The 11,615-nt window shown below is 35.5% G+C and overlaps 1 long non-coding RNA gene across 1 annotated transcript; it reads right to left on the bottom strand.

The window, feature by feature from the left end:
* Positions 1 to 411: 411 nt before the first annotated feature.
* LOC128090901 (uncharacterized) lies at positions 412 to 11,371 on the bottom strand. The gene is made up of 3 exons (XR_008211138.1): positions 11,319 to 11,371; positions 6,660 to 6,767; positions 412 to 3,403 (listed from the first exon to the last, which is right to left on the bottom strand). It is a non-coding gene; the product is annotated as an uncharacterized LOC128090901 (long non-coding RNA).
* Positions 11,372 to 11,615: the final 244 nt, after the last annotated feature.

The following is an 11,615-nucleotide window of genomic DNA, read 5'->3' as shown; positions in this document are numbered from 1 at the left end:
GCAGGAGAACAGCATCTGGGGATTGCACTACACCTACTATGGAATGTTTAGGGGAGAAACCAAAGGTAGAAAAAGGGAGGGATCAAGATTGTTGGGGACGAGCAAGCATGAGTGAGAAGAGGGATGGGCCATGTGTGAGCAGGTTGCTGGTCAGCATGCATGTCTAGCTGTCCAGGCACTGCTGCCTGACCTGTCTTTCTACTAAATTTCTTTTCTAAATCTTTTTCCTGGGTATGGGGATCTATACTGAAAGCATAAAAGTCTCAGCAGCTGCAACTGAGGCATATTTGGCAGCAGGTCACAGCATGTCCCTGCTACCAGCAAAGGTGGGGATGAGCATCTACAGGTCAGGGTGTGACCATGAGGCACACGAAACTGGATCAGCCCATGGGTATGCAGAGTGTCCTGGGGACTGGGATTGTACATGGGAACCTTGTACCAGGTGGTCCAGGACAACTTCCAGTGAGACCTTGGGGCTTGGAAATTGACTGTGTGCGTGTGCATGTGTGTGCACCAGCAGCTGGACTTGAGCTGTGGCCTCAGGGGCTTGTATGTCCATGTGCCAGCAACTGGAAAGATTGGGATCCAAGGGCAGCTGCTCAGCAGACTGAATGCCTGAGTCTCACTGCTGGAGGCATCTAGATGGTATATCTCTGTAAGTACATTTCCCAAAAAAGAATCTTCACCTCACCCCCTGGTGAGCCAGAAAGGAAACAGAATGTGTGAATGATGTGAGCTACGTGGCTGGCCATGTGTGCAAGTATATATGCACTGTATTATGTGTGTTTTTGTGTGCCTGTTGCATGTGTTAGGCATACACACTCAACCTCACTACATTTTGGATCTTGGGATGTGCAGATGCAGAAGCTTCACCACCATATTAGAAGTGACTTGCAGTACCCACTCTTTGTCTTTGAAAAATAACCCTATTTCTGGTGTTTGATTTGATCCTATTTTAATCCCAGAAACAAACAGTATTGAATAGGTAGGAGAAATTCCTTTGCAAAGGAGCTTTGCAAAACTTCTGGAAACTGGTAGCATCTGCATCTGTAGCTTACAAACATTCCTGTGGTTTTCAGGCAATTTACCTCTGATGTGCACACTTGTAGCAGGCTTCAGACTGCCACTATTCAGTCAGAATATAAGTACAAGCAATACTAGAGAATTTTTCTGACTTGAAAGCTGACAGGAAAGAAATGGAAATTAGTAGGAGGAGGAAACTGATTTTTCACTCACTTTGCATGCTGATTTGGATTAACATCTGATCAGCTACATACTCGGTCACTGTGACTGCCCCAGACTTAATGCAAAATTTTCTCATAAAGATCCTCAAATCAAGAGCTTTTACATTGAAATCTATTTCTTAATATAATAAACTCAAAACCTGTCTCAGTCATAGAACAAGAGAACCACTTATGGTTAAGCCGATTAACTGGATGATCTACCCCTACACAGCACCTATTACCTGTGCTTCTAGAAGCATTAGACCACTAATATTAGCACACATAGGTAATGCACATCTGCCAAATTAATTTTGCCAGTGGAAACCTCTTTCTAAAAGATATTTTAGCTCTTCGTAAGAGAAGGTGATTAAAAAAAAAAAATGATACCAGGTTACTACCTGAGGATTGAAGTGGCTCACATATTTTGCAAACAGGGACCTAGAACAAATTATATGTTCTCAAAATAATAAAGCTGTTAAAAGTAACATAATTCTCACTTGTAGTCCTGGTGACTATCAGGTTTGAATTTTTATTTGGTAATACTGTCTGAACCTCATGAGAAATTCCATGGGTGCTTACAGAATAATTAAGAAGTCAAACAAACAGTGTTATGCAATGCTTGGGAAACATTGTGCTGCTCAGATATAGACTCCTTGTTGAAGGTAGCTATTCATAAGGGGAAACCATCAGACATGCATTTAAACTGTCAGTAACTACCTTAATGGAAAGTGAAAACAGCTGTAATGTATTTAAACTACTGCGTAGCTATTAGCACTAGTCAGCACCAGAAGGCCATAACCAAACAAATAAAAAGTAGCAATCTAGGAATCTGTTATTACAAGCAGTTATATGAGTGCAAATAAATCCCTTTATACATTATATTAGAACATGTAGTAATTTAGAAGTGTACACCATTGAAGATTACTTTCCATTTCCCTGACTTTCCCTTTCAGAGTGGTACACTTAATATTGAAACAGCAACAGTGTTTTGCTCCTGTATTTGCTATTAGCAGTCCAAATGAAGATGCTGCTAACAGATTACGTGATCCTTTCACTTCCTCCTCCTTGAGCTAATGTTCCTATATTATTTAAAACTCAGGGAAAAAAAGCCTTGCATTGAATTATATAGTTAAATAATATATCAAGGTAGCAAAAATTATGGTGCTGTCTCTCAGTTCATTACATGTTAAATTACAGAGGTTTATGGTTGTAGTCTTCATACTAGCATTTGACAACAGAAGAGACTCTGGTTGCAGTCCAAGTTAGATAAGAGCTATACAGTTGGTCCATTAATCAAGTGAACAATTTCAGCATCAAAGAATACTAACCTCAGATGGTCTAAATTGGCCTAGTCAGTGGAGCTGTGCTGCCTTACTCCAAGGGCACGGCCCCAATTTTTTTATCTGATTTATTTTATGAGACAGCCAATGGATTAAGTTACACAGGGAGAAGTAGTGCCAGACACTGCAGTTGATTTCAATTGATGACACAATTTTTACTTTCTTCTCAAATGCCAGTATTCCTGTGCAGGGAAAGTCTAATTTGTCTTGGATTATTACATTATCTGTCATAAATTTCTGGGACAGAGAAAATGCTTTTGGCTATTGAGTATCCTGGTGGTAGGGAACTAAAGGAACAGTGCTGTGACCTTATTCCTGTCTGTCTCCATTGATATCTTCATTCAGTTATTTGCAACTATTTTCAAAAACCAAGGCTTTCTAGAGTCCAAGCTTCTATTCATATAAACCAGTAGATTTTCTCCACATTTCCTAGTAGTAATTCTGTCTGAAGCCAGTACCTTTGAATCTGAAGAAACAGTGATAGTGAACACACATCTGTGAGAACAGAAAGACTACCAGGTCAGTTCCACATGAGCCACTTGATATCCACATACAGGCACACAATTTCTCTCTGGCAATTGGGTAATTAGCTCATGCAGCCATCCCTGCAAGCAACACTACTCTTCTTCCTGGGCAAAACCACAATGCACAGAAATGTTCAGGACAGTGAATGGAGTGATAGACATGGAAATTTGGCAGATTGCAACTTTCAAGCAAAGGAGAAAAAGACTGCAAATTTACAGTGCTGAGAAGCTGTAAAGTTTGCACATTTGTTTCCTGATGAAAATAGAGAAGATCAGCTGCCAAAGCAGATTCCAGCTCTGGACATTCTCTGAAAGTCTAGAAGCAGAGAGTTAATTATTATTCATTATTCATTATTATTTATTCTATAAAGAAATACTACTATTAATTTCTCCTTTATTTAGTTAAAAAAACACATAATACAACCTTTTCAATTTACTTTTCAATCCAAAGACCGGATGTGGTGAAGAAGGATAGAAGTTTCTCCTGCCAGACACATCCAGTAGTGTTGTGGGTTAACCCTAGTGGTCAGATCAGGACCATGAAGTCGCTTGGCCACTTACCTCCAACCCCCAGAGGGGTAGGGGAAGAGATATGAAAGAGTAAAATCAAGGAAAAAAAAAATAGTTGGTTGAGATAAAAAACATCTAATAAGTGAATAAGAAGTGAAAGAAGAGAAACAAAACAAGACAAAACAATTGATGCAAATGCAATCACCACCTCCTATGCATAGACCAGTCCCCAAACAGTTCCCAAGAAAATGTCTAATCCCTAATCTGTTTCTTTTCCATTTGTTGTTGCTGTACGTGTCATTGTATTGCATGAAGTATCTCTTTGGTCAGTTTGGGTCATCTGCCTGGCTGTGTCCTCTCCCACTCTCTTGCACATCATCCAGTCTATTCACTGTGAGGCAGATTTAGAAACTGTACTGAGACTGTGAGCACTGCTCTGCACCAGATAAAATATCAGCATGCTGTCATCACTTGTTAAAAAATCTAAAACACAGCACTGTGCGATCTGTTATCAAGAAAATTAACTTAATAGCAATCAGACACAGTAATCATTCTAGTCTGAATTTTTACATCAAGTGACAATTTGATATTTGCATTTAAAATGAAAAGGTTCCATGTCAGATATCACTTTGAGAAAGCAGATTGTGTTTTTCCCTCCTGCAACCAAAATATTTATGGTAAAAAGGTGTGTGTTAAAATAAAGGAAGTCTTTGCATCATTTTACTTTTTAAATGTTACTAACCAAAATTTCATTTCACATGAAATAATGTAATTCTTTGCTTTCATGTAAATTAGGAAGACTATTGCAAGTTCCACCACTGTGACTGAGATGTAAAGGTAGTAATGCAAGAAAATACTATTACCTTCATATTTTCCAGCTAAAATTATTGTTTCTCATGATTACTGTAACTGAGGATGCAATGATCTGAGACTCGAGAAGAGTTGTGGTATAACTGAAAACAAATCAGTTTTTTTTTTTTTTTTTTTTTTTTTTTTGCACAGGGAATTTTTAAGCTCAGTACATGACAACAAACAAACAATCCTCAAATATACATCTTAGCTTAGAGGAAGCAATTCAGTAACAGCAAACAGGAAATAAATATTGCATTTTGGATTTTCTGGATTGGTTCTTATAACAAAACAACGGAGTGCTAGAGCTGTGATATTTACTCTGTCAACTATACATCAGAGGAAGCACTCTTAAATCTGAATGTCACTAGAGATCAGCATTATCTTCTGTTTTTATAATAGTTGTACTAGCAGAAGAATGCTTAATCACAGATTGTATTGATTTTGAAAGGTAAAGAACAAAGCCATATTCTGTATTTTTTAATATGGAGGCCTGATTAATTTTTGTTTATATGATAGATACAAGAAAATAGTATGTGAATCAATGTTCAGACTCTCTTAATATCTTGTCTCATAAAAAACAGCATACCCAAAACTGGAGTCACTCTTCAAGAGGAAAAATTTCCCAAACACCCTGACTTTGATTATAATCAGTGGGAGTTTCAGATACAAGGTTTGGTCTAATGATCTTGAAGGTATGAGGGAAGGTCAATATCTATTTGCAGTGGTTATTACATAGGGGTGTCATGGAGAGCCTTGAGAGGAGTTAACTGAAATACTATCCTAACCAGAGGCAGTTTATTAGAGGGACTCAGTCATACAGCAGTTGCTCAGCTTCTGACTGAGAAAGTCTTCACTAGCTCAATTTTAAGTCCTTGCTATGTCAAATTTCTTGATAATTGAGGAATCTTCTGCACCTTCAGGTAAGCCCTGGAATTGGTCTGGAGTAACAGAGAGTAATTTCTGGGGCTCTAACTGGAAACACTGGTTGTCAAATACTTTATTCTGATAGAGTGATGACTACATCAACTCCCAGTAATGCACAGCTGTCATTTTATTTTAGTGCATGGATTTAAGTCTTCATGCCACTCATGCTCATGGACATAGAGAGAGAATGACCACAAGTACATTCACTAAGTATCTTTAAGAGCTGAGAGAAAATAAATAAATAAATAAATCATTTTTATAGATGAAAGGAAGAGAAAGAGCGGGAGGAAATCAGTGCTCATTAGTTTTCCCAAATAATTGACTTTTGTTTTTAAAAAAGAGAAAGTTGGCACACAGAAAATAATAGAACTGATACAATGGCCCTGTTTTCATAAATGCTTTCCCCAGAAATATACGCAGCTAGCATCATCCTCTTCAAACACATACAGATAATGTATCACCCTCTCTCTCTTTCAAGACTATTTCTACAGCTATGATTTCATTTTGCTGCCATTTTATAGCCCAGTGTTTGAGAACATAGTCCTCAGAGCTTGTCTAACTTTCAATTACAACCCAATAATTAGTAAAGCATAACAACCTGAGGTATATAGTGAGATGGAACAAAGATGAAACTTCATAAGATCATTCTTCATCAGCCAAGTTCCCCGCTTTTGAGATAGAAAATATCTGTGGAAAATGCTATAAAATGAAAAATTTTGATGAAGTGTATTCTGTTGTGCCTCTCAGAGACTTTTTCTTTTGTTAGAATTTAAATTCATGGTTGGCTGAATTTCAGGTTATATTCAGGCATGACAAACACATTCCTTAGGTCATGTGGGCTCTTTGCCCACTTTCTTCAATTGACAATTGTATGTATGCATATATATGCATACTGACACCAGTTTGAATAAATGCTTGAAAATATCCCCTGTGCACAGTGCACATAAGTGTTTGGGTAGCCTTTGACAAATAGAAGAATTAGAACAAGTTATAGTCAAACCAGTAATAATTTTTTCCTATATCTGTTACCTGGGCATTTGTGAACCTGCCTTTGAGGGAAGCAGAGCAGAGTAGATAAGGGCTGGTCAGCTGATATCGGCTAAAAACACATGCCCAAAATGTTGTTTGTGCACACTTCCTAGAAGCTTTCTTTCCAAATTACCATTTCAGGCTTTCTATGGACAAGTAAACATTGGTGTATGAGATGACTTTGTTTCACAAGTATGATTTTTTTTCCTACCTAATTCTAATTCAAAGCAAATTTCATGCATTAGGTTTTCACTTACCAGATATTTTCAATTAAAACATTCCCAGAAGCTCTGCACCAGATAATCTTTCAAAGCAACAGCCTCCTTTCTGGCAGAGGTATGCTCCGCCTTCAACAGATGCATTTTCTGCATGAGAAGGTAAAGCAGAAAGAGTTTTACTTTTAAAATTCATAGATATTAAACTGCAGTTATTGTACTACTGTTGAAAGAGTAACTTGAACTAAAATGCTTTCAAATAGCTCACCTGACATATAATTAAATCCCTTGAGTAAAAGAAAGCTCACTGAATGCTCTAATATGGTTATCTTATAGGAAGGTATTAAGAGCTTGCTCGAAGACTTTTACACAATCACACAATCTCTGCCTCCTCTTCAAGTCTTAATGTTTTATTTACATTGCAGTCTTTCTACATCAGCTAACATGACGTCAGAATTACTATTGCAATTGAAAAAAAATAAATAAATCAAGTGATGAAGAGCTTTTCAGTAAAGCTAGGAGAAGAAAATAAAATAAAGAAAAACAGAAAAAACAAACTAGAGCAACATGAAGATCACTTAATAATAATACGCCTGGTTTTCAAGGGATTTGCACAATACTTATGGTATTAAAATACTTCATGTCTCAGTATATAGATTTTCAAACAGATTTGCAAAACACTATGCATGCCCCTAGCTATGATTTAATTTGTATTTATTCACTCTTTTTATATTTACTCTCCTTAACACTTATCTGCATTTGAATAACTTATTTTTCAAATTTAGTAACCACTGTTAACTTTTGTTGCAACTGATAAGCATTAAAATTTCAAGTACCAGAAAAAGAAGGAAATCTCCCAGTTTGATAGAGATGAACTCATCAAGTAAAGCTGAATGCAAAAAAGGGGAAATGCTTTGTAGACAACTTTTAATGAGTGTTATTTGTAAATTTCTGATAAAGTTCCCCTTCAAATGCTTAAATTTTAGTAGACCTGTGATAGATGATACCAAAAAAAAGTGAAGGATGGATCCTGTTGAAAATATTGCGACATAGCAACTGCTTAAAACCTGATGCAAATCTTATTGAAATGAATAGGAAAACTAATTTTCTGTGGGATTTGAATGAGGACAAAATTCTGTCCAGAGAAAAATAGTCTAGAAAATCTATATTGTCTTATAATCAAACTTTTCTCTTCATGGAGTATTTTCTATTCCTTCTCTCTAGTAAAGAAAATATGTGTATCCTAGCAGGCAGTTACGTAGCCAAAACCAAGTATAAGGATGGCAGTCAAACAGTTTTTTAATAGGCACGTCTATAGGATAAAGACACCACGCTATCATAACATTCTCTCTTATTCTGAGAACACTATGGCTTCATTTGTCCATATCACCGAAAATCTTATCCTAGTACTGTACATCAGGATATTGTCCCACTCTTTTCAAATACTGGTTTGCACTTGGTCAGAAGGTGGGCTTTGAAATTCTTGTATAATATCACTAGCTTAAAAATACTAAACTAAATTTTCCCCTTCTCTTCAGAGAAAATACCTGTGATTCAGACATGAGCCTCGAACAGAATGAATATCAATTTTAGTTGCATTAAAAATGTTGACTTACTTGCATTTTAGGACAAAACCAAAATGAAATAAAATAAATCACATTGTTATTTTATACCTGATATTACATAGTCTTGAAAGCAAAAGATATGAGTTTGATACCTAAATCTGCATTCGTGAATCTGAATGAGAAAGGAAAAAGAAATAAAAAGGAGACTAAATGAGATAGTCATCATTATTAATATTATGATTATTATTACCATTATTATTAGTGTATCAATTAATACAGGACTTTGTAGTTCTTTTTAGACTTGTTTGCTTTGTTCATTATCCTATGAATCTTACCTTCTATGTCTATTGTATTAACAGTCCTTTCAGTAGAGAGCAAGTGTTTGGATTTCCCCTTCTATGTGATTACTCTAAGGAGCAGAGCAGAAAGGATCTTCACTTTGACCCTAAATGCAGAAATTTCTTTTTAGTAGTATGATTTCAAAAGATACATTGGATGATATTAAATTTGAAATTCTTTCTAGTCTTTATTGGAACAGGAACTCAGTCTGTAGAATTAGTTTCTTATGCCTGGCCTAGATGAAGTTGATCCTCTCCTTCAAAGACTGCACAGTGTATCTATTAATTTTCTCTGGCTTTGTTAAGATAAAATAAGATAAGATAATAAGATAAATAAATAAATAAGATAATTTGAAACTATGAAATGAACACTTTATAAAGTAGAATAAATATTGTAAGGACAGCAAATCCAACCAGCTTGGAGGAATTTTCTACCCCTTTAAAAAAGAGAAATAAAAGCTGAGAGAAAGAGTTGTTCAGATTGAATTTTTTGAGCCATTCTTACTTCATTAAACTGGAGACAAAAAGGAACTTCCTTCTAAAATGCCATAATTACACACTAATAACACTACCTGTTTTAATTCAGTAAATTTCATTTCCTAGATGAAAGTGGAAGGGAAAAAAAAAAGGGAAATTAAATACTCAAATGTTCCACTTTGGAAATTTTTTTATTTTTTTTTTTCTTACTGTGTTCTGACAAATAGATAAGAAAAGTAATAACATTAATTTTGAGATCATTTTTTCCTTTTCATCTCTCCTGCTGGAAACACCTGCCTGTCCAAATTAGTAGGAATATAGCTGGTAGGTGCTTGATAATTAAAGACAAGAAACTACCAGAGTTTTAGTGGTGAATTTTGTTCTTGTTCATGTAATTACTTAATCTCATAAATAATAACAGTACTTTAATTATTAAGAGGTAATTTGGAATTCTGGTAGTATCCCATTTTCAATATAGAATGTGTATTCAACAAAAACAAACAAACAAACGCACTTTAGAAATCTCTGATGAATCTAATCAGTCATCCTCTGTAATGAATTTAACTTGTTCAAGCTTGCAGAAAGAATTAAGGTATAATGGGAAAAATGCTTTTCTACCTTGGTGAAGTCAAAATGCAAAGGCAAAGCTTTGGGCTCCATTCCAATTACATCTGACTTACTCTTATGCCATGAAAGTCATATCCAGCAGTACAAGTAAAGGGACAGATGAGATGTTCTGTACTTCCTCGCTGTATGTTCACAGAAACCATTTTTTACAGTTTTCGTATGACAGGACTCGAGTAGAGATACAAACTATAGCTCAAGGTGATTCCTTTCTGTATTAGAAGGTCATAAGAGAGGACTAGGAGCACCTAATCAGACCAGCTATGAAATTCAAGCACAGATATTAGAGTGGCTGAGGCACATCTTATTTTCACAAGGCTACACAGCATGACTTATGTTTATAGAGATAGGAGATAAAAAGTTATTTTGCTATTAGTTAAATTATTGGTTTAGAAAGTACTAACACTAATTTGAAGCTTTCAAATAAGCAGTAGTTTATTTGTAGTTTAATATAAATATGTTCATACATAATTTAACAAAATGAAAACAGTGAAAATGTGTTCATTTGAATAAGACATTCACTAGCAATGATTTTTTTTTTCTTTCATTCTTTTGTTTTAAGAGTGTGATGGAGTTTTTTTGATGAAAGAAAGAGAAATGATAGCTTGGACCTTGGGAGGCTGAAGGCAAAGGAGGGAGAGACAACATGGAATATTTCTTTGTTGCTTGAGAGTGCTCTAGGGTGAGGCAGAATGACAGGAAACCAACCCTCCTCCATAAGGCTACGTGGAGTGTACGTAGTCTCTAAGTGCATAAGCAGAGTCAAAAAAAAAAAAAAACAAACAGCAAACAACACTGATTCTCTTCACTAGACAGGATGAAAATCTTTAGAAATTTTAAAAACCTTCCTGTGAAATCTGACTTTTTTTTTTCTTAGTTTGCCTGAATTGTGATCTCATAATTTTCATCTTATTACCTCCTTTTATGGTAGTAAAGTAACATTGTGAATGCTTAAATTCACAAATTAAATTTCTCAATTAAATTTGAGAAGTTTCCTAGCATGCTAGGAGAGGCAAGAGTAACAGAGGAATCAAAGGGGTTCAGACCTTCACATTCTTCATTTTATTTTTCACTACATCCTTTTTTAATCTTACTTCATTCTCAAGAATAAGAAAAATTTATTAGTCTTTAAATAATTAACAAAGAATTGAGCTGAAAAGAAACTGCACCTTCCCCTTGTCTAAAAATCCTTGATGAGTTCAAGCTGTCATCCAACTGAAAAAAATATGTACAGCATCTCCATCATTCCTTTAAAATACTCAAAAAATGAATTAACTGACATCTCTTTTCCTATATATCATCAGTGAATAGTGAAGATTAAACGTACTGCTATTTCTGTGTTGTCATGTTGCAGACCTGAGACTTTCGGATGAAGCTGAAGGAAACAGAACTGAGTAACAGTTCTCAAAAACAGAGGCCTGAAAAATTGTAACTTTCTTTTTTTCCCCTCTATGAAACTGGATGTGTCATACATAACTCAGGTATGCTTACCACAAAGGACCTGTTCTAAAGAATATCCTGTTGCTATGACATTATGTAAAGTTTGATTCTTAGTTTTAGAAAAGGTAAAATTTCAAATTATGGCTTATTATATACACAGAGGAACCTTCACTTCAGATTACATTGATTGCATATCCTAAGAAGGAATTTATTTACACAATGAGCTCTTCAACCAAAAATACTTCATGTTTCCTTACATGATCTGGAACTGACAGTTAAGTTCCAAGAAGTCACCTCTGCAGAACAGAAAACATATCTTTGAATCTGTAGATAAAACAAAACAGAAGAACTGAGACAAAGGACAGTGTTATTTCATGATGATAATGAACAGCTCCCTAAGGTATGTTGTGCCAATTTGTACTGATGGGTTCTCAGATGGCTATAATATCATAGGCAATACAGAGAAGATAAACTCCCCTCCCCCCCAGAAAAAAACAAAAAAGAAATTCTAATTCATATATTATAAGATACAGCAAAGTCCTGTTACACTAGAT

Source organism: Tympanuchus pallidicinctus, unplaced genomic scaffold, assembly GCF_026119805.1.
Source record: "Tympanuchus pallidicinctus isolate F22 unplaced genomic scaffold, pur_lepc_1.0 scaffold5, whole genome shotgun sequence".
In the NCBI taxonomy this organism is placed as follows: domain Eukaryota; kingdom Metazoa; phylum Chordata; class Aves; order Galliformes; family Phasianidae; genus Tympanuchus; species Tympanuchus pallidicinctus.
Note: the sequence above shows the minus strand (reverse complement) of the source record. Positions and strands in the feature narration are given on the sequence as shown.